General features: G+C 42.0%; 1 long non-coding RNA gene across 2 annotated transcripts in view; it reads right to left on the reverse strand.

Moving 5' to 3' along the window:
• Positions 1-13,194, reverse strand: part of LOC120398533 — a 31,162-nt gene that overhangs the window by 16,884 nt on the left and 1,084 nt on the right. The window contains exon 2 of one of the 2 annotated variants that reach the window (XR_005594506.1): positions 873-986. The exons of the other annotated variant lie outside the window; for it this stretch is intronic. This is a non-coding gene — a long non-coding RNA (uncharacterized LOC120398533). The remainder of the gene's footprint in view (positions 1-872; positions 987-13,194) is intronic. 2 annotated transcript variants of the gene reach the window in all.

The following is a 13,194-nucleotide window of genomic DNA, read 5'->3' on the forward strand; positions in this document are numbered from 1 at the left end:
CCAATTCAAAAATCTATTTGGCTGACTCAATAGACAAGGAGCAAAATGTGCTGGGGTGGAGGGGAAGGAAGGTTAATCTATGTGTGTTCGAGTTTAGGATTCCTGACCTAAAACCTACCGGAGAAGGGCTAAACCCCTTCATGGGCACTCCAAATCTTACAAATGTTTCCATGTTTGTTCACTTCCATGCCCTCCTTTCCTCTTTATCTAGAGAAGAGCAGGAGATTACGTACAAGCATAGACTTGACAGATTTTTAGCACCTTTGAACACCACTTCAGTTTTGCTACAAGTAGCTGCTTTCATTATGTGAAAGGAAGAGCATTTGGGACAAGCAGAAAACCGCCACAACTGAAACAGAGGCCCGGTCTACACTACAGGGGGAAATCGATCTAAGATACGCAACTTCAGCTACGTGAATAACGTAGCTGAAGTCAAAGTATCTTATATCGAATTACCTACCGTCCTCACGGTGCGGGATCGACGTCCGCAGCTCCCCATGTCGACTCCGCTACCGCCGTTCGGGTTGGTGGAGTTCCGGAGTCGACAGGAGCTCATTCGGGGATCGATATATCGCGTCTAGATGAGACGCGATATATCGATCCCAGCTCGATTGCTACCGCCCGATGCGGGTAGTGGTGAAAATAAATAGCCAGAGGATGACAATGGAAATATACCTGAGTTTGTGCAGTTAAAACAGAAGTTGCACTTGTTACTTTTTTTTTTCTCCTATTCTTCCTCATAACATCTTTAACAAGGTTACCAAGAGTCTATTTTGTCACTTTCAGGCACTTTAAAAGAGCTGTGGGAGTAGAAGGGTGAGAGGGGGAAAAAAATAAAATAAAGGAGGGGGGAGAGCAGGAGTTATGCTCACAGCTTTTCACAGTCGAAAACAGAACCCACTGCTGGTAATGTGAGAGCACTAGATCAGGCGCCAAATGGATAAGACTGTAGACAGTGCGGCCAAAGCACTGATACTTGCCAGCACCTGCAGATAGGAGACAAATAATTGGCACATGTTTTAAAAAAAAAGAGGGAGAGAGAGAGTTGTTAGATGTTCGTATTTTCTAACAGTCTCTGGCAGGAGCTCCTGCATGGAATTTAATCAGCAAGAGTTGTTTAAAGTGAGCTTTGAACACAAGCCCTGTGCTGCTCGTAATGAACTTCATATCATCTGCAACTCCTGTTTGCTGACGACATTCAATTTGTTAATTCTGCAGCTGGTGATAGGGGTCAGATATGAAAGTGACGATTGTTTTTTGACGTTCCAACCCCTGCTCACATCTTTCTAATTAATCCTTTTAGGAGCCACCAGCAGCTCAAGAGAAGTGGGGGAGGAGGAGAAGAAACAGGAAAAGAGATGGATTTTCTAATACTCCCCTCTACTTCCTATCCCACTATGTGACATTTTGGGTAGAAGGAAAATGAAGGGCATGGTTTCCACACTTTTTTTTTTTTAAAGCAAAACTTATTTTTAAGCATGACAAATGTATTAACTATTCTCAGGTAGGGGAGTGGGATGGCTTCATGGGAGTTCTCGCTCTAGATAAAATGCAAGTCACATACATTAGTGACTTGCCTCAGTGCCACCTCAGGAACAAGAGCTCAATGCACATGCGTGCCCATTACAAAGACAGACTAGAGCTTCGGTACAGGTTGTTAGCAGAGCTGGGCAGAACAGATTCAGTCAGATCAAGAACAGATCATGCAGCGTGAGCTCAGACAAACAGAGGCCTTGGCACAAAGCAAAACAGATGGAAACATTGGTTCAGCCAGGTCACTGAGTCAGGCATGCAGGGCCACACAAAGTAACAGAGGACAGGTCTGACATTAGTTTAAGGAAACAGCACAGAAAGAAGCACATGCTAGGAGTGGCACAAGAGCTGGGGGGGTGGGGAGAATTCTTCCCTCCCCCTCTTTTTTAGTTTTCTGGTCTTGAGGTAACCATGACAGACACACATGGCCCTGGGAGGACAGGACAGAGCACAGAAAAGGGGGCCACATATGTAAATGAATGGCGTTGGCAGCCAAAGTTCAGTGAGCACAAGACAGCTAGTGAGAGTCACACCCCCAATGCCACACAGAGCAAAGGGCTGATTAAACTGGATGCCAGGCTTAGCGAGACCGGGACTGCACCCTGACACTGAGTCTTAATGGAGAGGCCTTGCAAGTCTGAAGAGCGAGGAGGAGGAGGAGAAGGAAGTGGTGGGGGGATCTCAAGCAAGAAAGAGAAGCAGGGGTTGCAAAATGCAGAGTAGGGAGTGAAGAAGCTTGGAGAAGGGAAGGTGGTCATCAGCCACAAACAGGAAATGCTACATTTCAATTTTGGCCCTATTTTCACGGGGCTGGTGCTCAGGATTTTCTGAAGATTGGTCCCCTGCAAGGTGTTTGTAGTTGGACACCCAAAAAAAAAAAATCACTCGTCACTTTTGACAATTTAGGTTAAGACCCATACAGGCACCAAAAATCAAAGTGATACCTGAGAAAATGGCAAATTTGAAAAGGGATGCCATAGGCTGGGGATAACAGGAGGCTGAGGGCACCATGACGTTCTTGGTTACAGGAGAATTCTTTAACTTCTTATATTTATTTGTAGAACCTCTTTGTATCACTTCTTGTAATGCCAGGATAAGGATGAATTAACTAAAGAAAATGAAACATTAAGAATCCCGAAGACTGAGGGAACGTAGAGCAAACAGCTCCACAACAAAAGATTCCCAAGCTGAATTAAATGGTGAGCAATGAATAAAATGAAAACAATTAATAATGTGGTCTGCAGAGGTATTGTCAACGGCCGAAAGTATCTTCCAATTCCCATGTTACAGCCTTTGTTCTGTCAACAGAAGTTAACAGAGAGGATTTCTCCTAAAGGATCTCACAAATGCCGGACAAGCCAAATCAAAGGGAAACTTTCTAGACTGAAATACAAGACACAAAGCAGATTCAAGTCAACCTTTGTGGGTCAAATTTTCAAAAAGGTAAGTGCCTAAGTTGTACCCCAAGAAGATGCAATTACATATGCCTGTAATGAACCCATAGATGCATCATTACCCCTATTGCACACGCAATCAAGAACATAGGATCCGCCATACCAGAATGGCCTGGTTATCAACCAAGAACAGATAGTGGCCTATGCCTGAGTTCCCACTATCACTAAATTCACTTGATCAGTCTAATATATAGCAGTTCACATTTGGTGAATAAGAGTGGCATTTCTTCCTGTTCCTTGCAGAAATCACAAGATACCATGAAATGTCAGATCTGATCATCCCTTTTTGACCCATCTCTCTCTGAATTTCTAGTATGCTTGGTCATACTATTATTCAGTAGATACTCATCTAGGCACACAAGTGTGTCTTTTGCTCAGGCACATTTTATGGGCTCAGCTTAGCTGACCATAAGTGAAAATTTGGCCCTGCATGTCTGTGCAAGCAGCGGTGCATACTGTAGGAAGTGTTTAGTGGCAATCCACCTTGATTAGCCAGCAATACAAAAGTATTTAGTGAACAATGTTATACAATACTTCCCAATGTTGACATATAGCTTGAAGATATCTTCAGGTGTTTTATTTTTATATACTTCCAAGTCCCACATGTACCTTCGAAAGACAAGGTGGGTGAGGTAATATCTTTTATTGGACCAGTTTCTGTTGGTGACAGAGAAGCTTTTGAGCTACACAGAGCTCTTCTTCAGGTCTAGGAAAGGTACTCCCAGTGTCACAGCTAAATACAAAATCACCCCCTGTAATCATAGGGGAACATGGGGATAGTGGGTTATAAGCCATAACCCGTGTCTTTATTAAGACCATGGTTTTTAGCGTCTAGCAAAGTTATGAATTTAAGCTCCCAGGTTTGTCTTTTTACAGGGTTGTGCAGGTTTCCTGTGAGGATGAAGACTGATAGGTCAGATATAGAAAAGTGTTCACCCACAGGTGATAGAGCATTGGTCATCTTATTTCCTACGCAAGTTCTTCTGAGAATGTACTGATTATGTGAGTGAAACCACACAGTCGTTACTGGGGCATTCAGTGCAATGGATGAGGTATACCACATGTTGTGATAGGCATGTGTAGGACCCATGGATCTCGAAAGGTATGTTGTGGGGGGTCTTGATCATCGTAGCAGCAGAGATATGTCTGCAGATTTTGTATCTGTTCTAGCAAGGTCTGGTGCCCCTTTGAGTTGGTCTGTGGGGAGCTTGCTTCTGGTGATGAGCTTGGAGAGGGGGTTTGTTTGAAGGCCAGAGGAGGGGGTTCAGGAAAGATTTCTTTCAGAATAGGGTTCCCATCGAGCATGGGTTGTAATGTTTGATGATACAATCTTGTCATATAAAATGTTCTATTTTTCAAGTGCCAGCAGTCTCCTTGAGTTAACAGTTAATTCATTTTCTGTATTGAACAGGTAGAACACACAAACCAACATTGCAGGTGTTACCATCTCTAATCGTGACAAAAATATCCATTTTCTTCCTCACCCACCGTAGAATTACAACAGTGTAGGCCTTATGCCCCCACATACACTCATGAAAGTTAGGCCCTTCTGATCCATCTTTCATAACATGGCAATTTGTTCACTATACTTTGCCTTTGCCATTGCCATTTTGGAAAATTATTCCAATGAATTCCAATGAAACATATATAAACAGACATATGAAGTTGCATTCTATGGTTTCTTAATATTCCCAGCTTCTTCAGATGAGCACAGGTCTTTTAATCAAGCCAGTGATTCATTATGGGAAAATCATTTTCTCAGTGTCACCTTGGTAAGATTATTAATTACATTAGCAGTTGCCTAGTAGACATTTTCTGCTACAGAAGATCTTGAGACTTTAATGAATGAGAAAATAAATTTTAAAAAAATTATCAGGAAAAGCAACACTTTTCCTGAGACTTCTGAAAATACAGCTAAAGGAATATTTTCAATTATAATAATATTTAGGTAATCAACATTTTCTGCTATCTTATGCCAAGACTTCAATTCTTCCAGAGAGGTCTATGAAAGTTTAAAACAGAAGGTAAATATGCAGGGATGATGTCCTGGGAACAGTATCTAAAATTGAACCAGTTAGATCTGGTATAGTAGGTACATAAAATAACCTTCCTCTCAACAGCCCTCCAAGGGCTTTATGGAGTTGTCACTGGTGGTCCAAAGAGACACTAAGATTAAAGAAAAGGATTGAAATTGACAAAGGAAAATTTAGACTATTTATCAGAACAAATTCCCTACCAGTGAGCCACATTAGACTGGAAGAAACTCCTAAAGAATTGAAAGCAGTTGAAGCCCCATCACACAAGTCATTTCAGAGTACACTTGATAGAGGACTGTATGGGAATCTATGCATTTCTTCTGAAATAAGTAAGGTCCTCAGATACTGAACTATGGTGATGAGTTGGGTGTTAAGAGATAGATTAGTGTGGCCTAGTTAATGGATAACAGTATTGTCAACCTCTAATGGTCAAAAAATCATTAACCAGGGCTCCAAAAATCATGAGGTTTGCTTAAAAAAATTATTTTAAGAGAATAAGTTTTAGGTTCTTTTTATTTGCCTTCTTGTTTGTGGGCCTTAAGGATGCTAGAAATTAAAAAAAAAAAAAAAAAACAAGCCAAGAGTCTCATGGAATCACATGACTCCATGAGCTGGGGCTTTAAAAAAAACACAAAACACAAATAGTTAGACTTTACCTCTTTTTCCCTCTCCCAAACTCTACCTGTCTTAACCAGAATTTCCATCCCATGGAAGATTACACATTTCCAAAATTATTATTTTATTCAGAATTGGAACAAAAAGTCAAAAGCAAAGTCTTCTGTGGAATAGAAATGTTAAAAAAAAATCATCAGGCTGACAAGCCAGCTTCACAGCCAGCTGGCTGGCCAGACAGCCAGGAAATCAGGCAGCCAGCTGCCCTGGAGCCAGCTGGCAGAAAATATGGCACATTTTGATTCAGTCAAAAACTTTTGATTCCATCAGAAACTTTTCAACCAACTATAGTCTTGTCTATTGAGATTGTAAATTATTTTGGGCAGGGACTGTGTCTTTTGTACATCTTTGCAGGGCACCTAGAACACTGGGACTCCCATAATAGTTGTGGTTTGTAGGTGCTACAGTAATACAAATCATTATTTATAGGTTAGATTGTAACAGCAGATTTTCAGCTGCAGAAATTAGACCACTTTCATTTAGGGAAATATCTATGGACTAAGAAGCCTAACTTTAGGCATATGGTTTCAAAAAAAAAAAAATCTTGGCTTTTATTCCATTAGAGGCTGTAAATACCTGGCATTTACAGCATGATGCATCCAAACTTCTAACAAATTTAACTTACTCAATGGCTATTTAAAATTTGATCTGCATTGCCTCGCTGTGATTGGTCATGTGACTCTGTTCCCTGTTTGGATAAGCACCATTCTTATAATCGGGTTCTTTATGCAAATACTTGTAACAAGTGATTTGCATACCTACCTTTTTGTAACAACCCTAACATTTTATTTTGGCTGTGGCAACAGTGGCAAATCACACTGAACTAAACAGCTCAGTCCCACATAGCCCACCATCTAGGAAGATACTGCAGGCCATCAGCATACAGAGACATAGCATCTCACAAATGGGATAGGTCCCATAGTTACAGAACTCCACTAGGGGCAGGGGAAGAAAACAGAACACCCATCTTATAGAAAGGTGTTTTTCTCCCATGTCAGCTCAGACTGACACAGTTTAGGCATCTATGATCTAGTGGACACAGGGGTGGCTCCAGGCCCCAGCACGCCAAGCGCATGCTTGGGGCAGCAAGCCACGGGGGGCGGTCTGCTGGTTGCCACAAAGGCAGCAGGCAGGCTGCCTTCGGCGGCTTGCCTGCGGAGGGTCCGCTGGTCCCGCGGCTTCAGAGGCACTGCCGTGCTTGGGGTGGCAAAATGCCTAGAGCCGCCCCTGAGTGGCCAGAACACAGATTGGGAGGAGACAGCCACTTTTCTGCAGCAATTCATCACAGGACCTAGATCCACATTTAGGCATCTGAATGAAAGTGGCCTGATTTATGAAAATTAGGTCTCTCATTTAGGTACCCAAGTTGAGGGATTTCATTTTGAAACAATGGCTTTAGCTTCAGGTTAGCCACCTGCAAAATGGTGATAACAATGCTTTACTTTGTAAATTACTTTGAGATCTATGGATAAAAGCTCTCTATTAGGGCACAATAGTAGCTTCTCTGGCTGGCAGATGAAGAGGCAATGGAAACAATTTTAAAAGAAAAAGTTATTTCTGTTAAATATCATGAAAGCAAGTGTGGGCATGTTTTCCTTCTCTTTTTGGTGCAAGGAAAGGCATGACCCCACCCTACTAACTGAAAAGGACTGAATTACCCCCTGGTACCCATAGGCTCATCTCTCCTGCTGATAAGTGCCAATGCATTTTGCATTAGCACTTCACATGAGGAAATCCTGATTCCCAGCACCAATGGGGTTATGGGAGTGTGAAAAACTTCCAGAATATGCCTTCTCACAACCTGCCAAATAACTTACTGCCAAACATATATTGGGTAATGTCACATAGTGTATCATCTGGGATACCATTCAGCAGCCATCATAGGAACACGTTGCTATTATAGACTATTTACATACACGATCCCTGAAATTACTAATGAAAATGACAATGAGTAATTAAAAAAAAAAAAAACAAAAAAACAAAAAAACCCCAGGATTTTCCCTTTTCAAACAAGTTTGACCCGAAGTCCACGAAGAATCTATTCCTTCAGCTTTCCACGGAACGAAACTCAGTTGTTGGTAGAAAAAAAAATGAAACTGTTCCACCACATTTTCTCATCCTCTGAATTTTACTCTGGATTTTTCATAGTAAGGGCAGTGAGGGGAGAGGACGGGCGGCTGAAAGCGAAGAACCGAATTGGCCAAAAGTTTTTCCTTCAAGAAGAAAATGTTTAATGTCAAAGAAGGTCAAATCTAGGGCTGCTTGAAATAAGAGGGCTCAGAGGTTGAAGAACAAGGCTAAAACAAAAAGTATGTTTTTCTTTACTGACCAAACTGAAAATAAAGTGTAAAAAACAGAAGATGCTTAAATTAGCCTGAGGAAGTCTAGTTAGGAGGCAGATGAGTCAAAGGCTGAGGCTTTGTCCATGCTGGAAAGGTCTTGCTGATGTAGCTATAGCTCCTATAGCCAGACTAGGTTTAGTTTTACTGGCAAACCCTCCTAGTGGAGACAGCTTATACCAGTTCCCTGAATTAAAAAAAAAATGCTATACCAGCTAAAGCACCTTTTTGACAGCATAACTGCATCTCCACTAAGGCTTTTTCCCCCGGCATAGCTGTATTGCTTAGTGGTGTGATTTTTCTGCCTCCACACTCCTAACCAACACAGCTATGCCAGCAAAAAAATTTAAGTGCGGACCAGGCCTAAGTGAGTTTAGGAAACTGTTGCATAGATAGCTACATTGTCACCTTCAGATTTCAATATGGAATCTATTGTTTTTCTACAGCGTTTTCCCGGCTGCTGCATTAGGCCATAATCTGCCTTCATGACATCAGTTTCTTTTTACTTCCCAAAAAGTTACTGATAAACAAATTTTTCATGAATTTTTAACAATATAAATCTTGGGACAAATACTATGAGGTCTTCTTACAGCATCTCATGCGGGTGAAAAATAAATATACTACTGTTGAAAGAATTTCAAATATCAGACCCGTGGCTGAGTAAGTGGCCCAAGCCAGAGAAAAAACAAACAGTGTAGACTTCAAGATAGAGTTTCCTTGTATGTAGATTAGCTCCCATGGAAGTTTGTGGCAGCCCCGCACCTGCATTCCTGGACAGAATTTAGTGCAATGATTGTCCCTATTTTGCCGATTTAAAAAAAAAAAAAGTAAAATATTTCACACCTCTCAAAAAATCCCAAATTTCCCTAATTCTCAACATTTTACAGTCCCCCTCAATCAATTTAAATATTTGAATACAATTTTCATTGAAAAAAAATCAAAAACATTTTGAGCAGCTCTAAAAAAAAAAAATTAATCCAAATGTCACACCCTCAAATGCAACCATTAAGGATGGATCCAATGCCCATCCTTTGGCTCCCCTCACACACCTCCCTCATCACATTTAGGAGATGAAGGGGCCATTTTCTTAACTCCATTTCACTACAGAACATTTGTGATCCTTGCTTTATCATCCCAGTCCTCATCCCTTTCCCTGCATCCTTATGTTTTTAATACATTGTAGCAGTTACAGTGAAAGCTTTGGAAGTCTTGACCTAAAGCACACCTCTCCCTGTGACTAGGTGACCACCTTTCCAAAAGGCAGAAGCAGGACACACGCAGGAGCCCCGACCCCCTCAATGGTCCCACGCCCTGCTCCTCCTCTTCCTCCCAAGGCCCCACCCCCTGGCCTGGCCAGAAGCAGGCAGTGCTAAGAGCCACCCAGAGAGCCAGGGCCACTCTGAGAAGCCCCAGACCCTCCAACCTGCCCTGGCAGGAGGCTGGGGCACCCAAGAGCAGCCCCTGGCCCATGTTCTCATTCCCCAGGGCAGATGGTGGGTCTGGGGCTCCCCACTATGGCCCAGTCTCCCTGGATGGCTCTTACTATTGCCCAGCTGCTGGCTTGGCCAGGGGACAGGGCCTTGGGGCGGGGGAGGAGAGGGCCTCATGGTGAGGGGGAGGAGTTAAGGCCCACCGCAGCCTCCCCCATCAGGAAGAGGCTGGATCTGCCCCGGAGCCCCAGGCAGGTGTGGAGCAGTGGCACAGGGAATCCAGGACAAATGCTGCCTCGGAGACATTCAGCACGGGACCAGGACTTGAACTCTGCGTTTCAGGACTATCCCACCCAATTCAGGATGGGTGGTCACCCTAACCATGGCTCTACTGTATGAAACAGTTATACCTTTGTTCTGTGTGGCCTTCAAGTTTCTAATGACATCTGTCTGAAGAGATGGCCACAAAATGGCAGCCTAGTTCCAAGAAGACTGAATAGACACAGTCACATTCTTTCATGGAAACTATTTTTGTCCTCTCTCATTTTGTTGTTCTTATAGGCTGGGATTTTTAGAGGCCTCAAGGGAATTTGGGGCCGATCTCCTGCTGTAAATTTTATTTGGAATTAAGCGCAACTTCTTTGCAAAGCCCATGCTTAATCTAAATAAAAGGATTATTTGAAAAGAAAACTTTCAGTCACTCTGTGTGTGGAGAAACCCACCGATTACATCTGCAGCCAGGGATGTATTTTCCAGCTCAGGTAGATGTGCTAACTGTGATCCAGCTAGCATGCTAAAAACAACAGTGTAGCCATGACTACCTGGGTGGCCAGACTGAACTGCTGTCTGATCCTGCCCAATCCTATGGGTATGTATTTGGGTGACTAGCCTGAGCCACCATCCATGACACTGCCACACTTATTTTTAGCATGCTAGTTCAAGGCAAGCTAGCAATTGTATGTCTACCCAAGCTGGGAATTACACATCCCAGCTGCTGTGCATACATACCCTAACAGAGAAATGCAACTTTGGTAATGGTTTCTTATGGCAAAAATCACAGTCTCTACCTAGTTAAGATTGTAATAACCTTTCTAGGACGAGCCTGATTTTTTCCACAACACTATCACCCTCAAGTGTATTTTGTGTTTACCCCTGGGAGAGTTCTGCACACAATATTTTAAAATTCTGCATATTTTATTTGTTAAAATAATACAATATAATCATGCTAGTTTCAATTATTTTGGTAATTTATTTAAAACTATAGTACAATGGATGGAGTGGGGGCATTGGAGGAAATCCCGAAACCCCCTCTAATAGTAATGTAATTAGTATTGGCTTTTTACTTCTAATTATTCGTCAACATATATATGCAGCCTGTTACATCATAGGCAACTGAAGAGCAAGCAAAGGTTGAGGACTCAAACTCACAATTTATATTGGCTACTGACCACCTCCAGAAAGGACAGTAGTGAACAATTCACGCAGCACCTTTTAATCAGAAATTTTTCCAATCCAAAAATTTAGACCAGTTCTAATCACTAAAGCACTATAAGCATTTATAAGGCCAAACTGTCCTTTACAATAAAGGCTCCTTTACACCACTCTGGCAATGTAAAGGAGCCTTAAAATTTACACACTTGTTTTATACTCCTGGGGGAATTCACTAAGAACAATGGGAAGAATTCACTAAGCATTCTGCTACATTCTGCTCTGCCTGAGGGACAGAGCCTGCCCCACACTTGCCTCGTCAGAAACACCCCAAAGCCCTGCCCCTGCATGCTGCAATAGTGAGTGAGGGACAGAGTGTCACACACTCTCTCTCTCACGCATGGCTGCCCAGCCCCACTGCCCCGGCAGTGATTTCCAACTCTACCGGATGCTCTGAGCATCCAAACCAGCCTGCCTACACTGCTGGGGAGGGGCACGTGACAGAGAAGTTTTCAGCTTGCCCCTCAATCTAATGCTCCCTGTCAGAAGTCATTTTTCTGTGGGGAAGCAAAGAAATCTGCAGGGGCTGTGAATCTGGCACACGTGCAGTGATGCAGAATTCCCCCAGGGATGTGTGTTGCATATTTCACAATGGTGGGCTTTTGTCATAGAAAAGATATTCTGAAAAATTTGAAGTCAACTGGACAAGACATTTCCAAGATACAGGACTTATAACTATCAAAGTGATTCACAAGTATTTCTTCTATCTCAACCATTACAAACATTGGCTTTGTCTAAGAACACAAAATTTCTTCCATGTCCTTCCTAGTCCCCTGCTACTCTGTCTCCCTTCCAGGACTCCTGCCCCTCTGTATTTTCCCCAGTTCTTTCTCTCCTGGCAGAAACTGTGTGAGTATTCCTCTACATCAGTGGTTCCCAAACTTTAACAGCCTGTGAACCCCTTTCACTAACACGTCAAGTCTCGCAAACCCCCTCCTAAAAATGAATGTTTCCAGGGTTTTTCTCCTTTACCTGAGTATAAATTATAAAAGCAGTGATCTTGAAAATATAAAATTTGTTTTTATGACATGCTTATTACACACTATTATTATTAATCATTACAGTATTTTCATTACATTATGAAAATGGCAACACTCTTCCAAGATCTCCCTTTTGTAGCTTGTATCACTTTGAATAAGCCTATTATAAGACAAAGCTCCTATGTTTCATCAAGGAGTATTAGATGTAAAACAGCATGAAGGTATTTAAAAGCAACTCAAAGAGGTCCTCCTACACAAGCATTCATGTCTTGAGCAGTCCAGGCAAACAGCGCATGTTACAACAAAGCTTAAACTTGTTCTTCATAATAATTCTAAAAACAATACTAGCTGCCTATTTAATTTTAAAAACAGCAAAAAATATTCACCTCTCTTTCCATTTCTTATAAGGAGTCTTCAAGTTTAAATCCCCTCAGTGTGATAGATATGCTTGCTTTGATCTGCTTAGCTCTTGGAAGTCCAGGGACTCCAGGCTGCTGACCCCATGCTGCCCTGAGTCCGTAGGGACAGCTCTGTCCACCTTTAGGGATCTCCCCCCTCCCCAAGAACCCCCATAACATTTCGTGAACCCCCAGGGGTTCACAAACTCCAGTTTGGGAACCACTGCTCTACATTATCACTGGTGTTGTTTTCAAATATTATATGTAAAGCTAAAGGAAAGATCTAAAATTTATCTACAGTCTTTTCTCTCTTTCCTTTTCAGTTCCTATTTTTCTTGAAAGAAGTTCCACAGTATTATTGTTAAGGTTATTATAGAAAATACCCAATCCTTCCCTGTGTGCTTGGAACCCTATAGTAATTATATTAATCCAGGGCCTTTATTGCTGGTTAATGGAATTTTTTTAAAATTGAACCGAGTTTCAAGTAAACAGATTTGCATTGATCTGGTGATGTATAGAGCTCAGGCCAGTCTATCTATGTGTAAGCAAATTAAAAGCCTTAAGCCTATACAGCCAAACTGTATAATCCCATGCTGAAAAATTGATTCTATGATAAAATGAATGTGCTCCCACAAGAGTATCTCTTTTGAGGGGGGTTGGAGGAGGTCAAGGGACACCTTCAATTTCTGAAATTGACAGAAAAATTAGCATTAAACAAAGTCTAGTTCAAAATCACCAGCATAAAATAATCTTTATAATGGGAAGTTACATTTTGTATTGGGTAGCAGCACTTGCTCAATCCTGCAGCATATGTATATAACTAAGCTGTCTCTAGCACTCTGCATGCTCACTTTACTACTTGAG

This window comes from Mauremys reevesii, linkage group 2, assembly GCF_016161935.1.
Source record: "Mauremys reevesii isolate NIE-2019 linkage group 2, ASM1616193v1, whole genome shotgun sequence".
Classification (NCBI taxonomy): Eukaryota; Metazoa; Chordata; order Testudines; family Geoemydidae; genus Mauremys; species Mauremys reevesii.